Here is a 3,894-nt window from a genome sequence, read left to right as displayed (position 1 = left end):
ACCTCTACTTGTACCTCTGTATGCACATATGTCTCAGCCTAAGTGTCACCTATGTCAATTTGAACGTCAATGACGAACTTTTCCGGTTCCTTTTGCTCCTCCTGATCATTCTTGTGGAATAAGGAGTCTTTGTCGAATTTAACATCCCTGTTGATAATGATTTTTTGTGTAACTCGATCATACAACCTATATTCCTTCACACCACCACCATAGCCAACAAAGATGTACTTTTTGGCTATATAGTCCATCGTATCTCTCTCAACTGACAGTGTATGAGAGTAAGCTTTGCAACTAAATATACGTAAATCTGAGTAGTCAAACTTATGACCACTCCATACTTTCTCTGGAATCTTGCAGTCAATTACCGTAGAAGAGGACTGATTCACCAAATAATAGCCCATGTTAACAGCCTCAGTCCATAGGTCCTTCCCAACTTGACATTACTAATCATGCATCCATCCCTCTCTAAGAGAGTCTGATTCATCCGCTCAGCCACACCGTTTTGCTTGGGTGTGTGGTTCACTGTGTTGTGCCTAATGATTCGATCCTTTCATCTTTACAATACTCATTAAATTCATTGAAAATAAATTTACCACCATTATCAGTCCTTAAAACTTTTACGTTTCGCCCTGTATATTTTTCCACCATGGCCATTCATTGCTTAAATTTAGTGAAAACCTCAGATTTATATTTCATGAAATAAACTCAAACTTTCCGAGAATAGTAGTCAATGAATTTGACAAACCATGATGACCCTCTAGCGAAAATCACAAGCGATGACCCTTGTACATAAGAATGCACATAATCAACCACCCCCTTATATACATGTTTTTCGGATTTAAAGGATAACATAGATTATTTACCATACATACAATGCTCGCATATATTTTAATCAAATATTTTAAAAGCAATTAAACAATGATCAAATAATACCTTCATGCCCTACTCGCTCATGTGGCCCAAACATGCATGTCACATACGTGCAAGTGTGGAATCCACTACAGCTGTTGCAGCTCCACCTATTGAGGTTCTCCTGATCAACCTGTAAAGATTATGGTGCCTCTATGCTTTCATAACCACGAGTGCCCCCTTTGAAAGTTTAAGAACACCATTGAAACCGATGAATTGCATCCTACTGCTTTGAGTGCACCGAGAGAAATCAAACTCTTCTTCATATTAAGAACATGCTTCACGTCAATCAAGATAGTTTCATCACATCAAACATGTTGATGCGCACCGTACCAACAGTCACTATATTAAAGGCATTATCATTGCCTATAAATACATGTCCACCATCACACTCCCTTTAATTGACGAACCAACTCCAATGAGGAGTCATGTGATATGAAGCCCTTGTGTCAAGAATCTACTCATCTCTGCGATCATCGTGTAAGTGTCTAATCATAGACACTGACAATACATACCTCCACTTGTCTTTTCATCGACGTGGTAGTATTGGCTACCCTAGAAGAAGTCTCTGAGTTTTCTTTTTCGCTTTAAGATTTGTGTAATCCTTTTTTATGTGTCCTGACATCCCATAATTCCAACACTTTAAGTTTCCCTTACCCTTGCCATTAGATTTGGATCTCGATCAAGAAGATCCCATGTCCCGCTTAGAATTCTGATCCCTCGTAAATAATGCATCAGTAGATGTCCCCATGTTGTCATTTTTCTTTCTCATTACCTTTTCCTGAAGTGATGAGATGATAGTATCGACACTAAGGGACATGTTACTAATGCACAACATGTCTTTAAAAGACTCATACGAAGTTGGAAGTGAATTCAACAAGATACACGCCTGATCTTCATCTTTAATCACTTCCACCACATCCAGCAATTTGAAAATCATCTTGCCAAAATTGTTGATGTGGGCCTCGACATCTCCTCCCTCTACCATCTTGAAGTTAAACAACTGTAGCTTCAAGTATATGCAATTTTCAAGGGACTTCTTTGCATAGATGTCCTCCAACTTCACCCACAATTCTTCTACAATTTTCTCCTTCATACCATTGTATAGGATCTCGTTCATTAAACATAATTGGATTGAGGATTTTTCTTTCTTATCCAATTTATTTGATTCATCATCATCCATAAATTCATGTCACTTCCCAAGGACCTCATCCAATCCTTGCTAAAATAATAGGCCAATTATCTTGACCTTCCATAATTCAAAATTATTTTTCTCAACATCAAACTTAAGGTTGGCAATCATTGTTACTCACTTTAAAATTCGAGCCTGCGCCCTACCATTATCTCTAATACTACTTGTTTGGGGACTGTTGAAGCACACATAAATGAATTAAGTAAAGTAATTCAATTACATCAAGCAAGCACAATGCAAACACTCCAAATTTAATATGGAAAAACCCTTACAGAAAAAAAAAAACCACGACATAAAGCGATAGATATCATTATAAAAGAAGAAAAATTAAAAGAGTGAAAATCTATTCATTTGGTTAATTCTAGTCTTTTCATTATTGCCATATAAATGTTGATCAATGTCTTAAATCTGTTAATTAACATGCTTGTCGATGATAGCTCAATGCCATTGAGCAAACTTCAATGTTATCGAAGGTTGCTCGATGCCATTGGAAAAATCCGAAAAATACATTTTCAGTCACTAGAACATTTTGATATTTAGTTTTATGACATCAAAAATGTTCGATGCCATCGAACAATTAAGCAAAGTTACGCAGAGTTGCGTAAGTGCGGGATTTGTTTCCTATTCCAATTGTAATTCTCATAGAGGCTATATATATGGGTGTAATTGGGATTTGGAAAGAATATAAAGGTGTTCTACATTTTTTAATTTGTTCCAAAGGCCTTCAAGGGCTTGTAAGGAAGATTAGAGGCTTGTTTAAATCGGATAATCTCTATCTCTTGTAATTTTTGCTTTCATAGTGTATTGTTGTCGTTTTGTGCCGTTATTTTTTATTAAAGGGTTTTTTCACATTAAAATCAGATTATTTGTGTTTGAACTTGATTGTGTCATTGAAATATTTTTTGCTTGATCCATCTCCGTGTTCTTCCGCTGTCCCCCAACAATAAATACATGAAGAAATGCACCAGCAGTCCAAATTCAATAGAGAAAAAGAAGAAGATTTGATGGTATGTATAAATCAACCATCAGATCTATGGCTGGGTTAAATGAACCATTGGCCTCACATGAAAAGATTAGGTGCCAAACAAGGAAGTTCCATGTTCTCAGCGAAGAGGAAACTCAGCCTCAGTGTAAAAGTAAAAAATCAAAAGCATACCTGATATGTTGATCACTGGCCCAAATTGTGGTCTAAGACGTACAGGCATCAGGCCATGGCTGATGAATGGATCTGATCTTGTACACGCGTATCATAAAGCCACGTACGGGACATCTCATTCAATGCTGTGCACCTACCTTCACTCTGAAATAGTATAGTCTATCCGCCTCTAGTCAACAAAGACTTCGATCATATATTTGCGCTGAATTGCTGCAGCAGCTGCTATTTTCTGGTGCATTTTCTCCTTCCTCAACAGCGCAAAGCTAGACAAAAATCAGAGGTAAGCACTTATTATTATCATCTTTTTATTCTATGGTTTTTATTTAGGATGGTGCTAGCTAGCTTCACCTCCGTAGTCATACGGAAATTTTATCTTGTGCTAATTAACCGCTAAGTAGGATAGATATACATCAGATCTATGTCGTCCATCAGCTGAAACATCAATTTTCACCATAGATCCTAAATATCAGTTAAATCAAATAATTAGGTAGGCCATACCATAGGGAAGAGTGTAAAATTATTCCTAAAACCTCTAAAATCACATGATTTGGCCATATTAATTTTGGAATGTTCTGATTTTCAGAAAATCCATTTATCCTGATATTGTATCCACAATCACTGCATCATTATCCTTTGG

Source organism: Magnolia sinica, chromosome 9 (genome assembly GCF_029962835.1).
Source record: "Magnolia sinica isolate HGM2019 chromosome 9, MsV1, whole genome shotgun sequence".
NCBI lineage: Eukaryota > Viridiplantae > Streptophyta > Magnoliopsida > Magnoliales > Magnoliaceae > Magnolia > Magnolia sinica.
Note: the sequence above shows the minus strand (reverse complement) of the source record.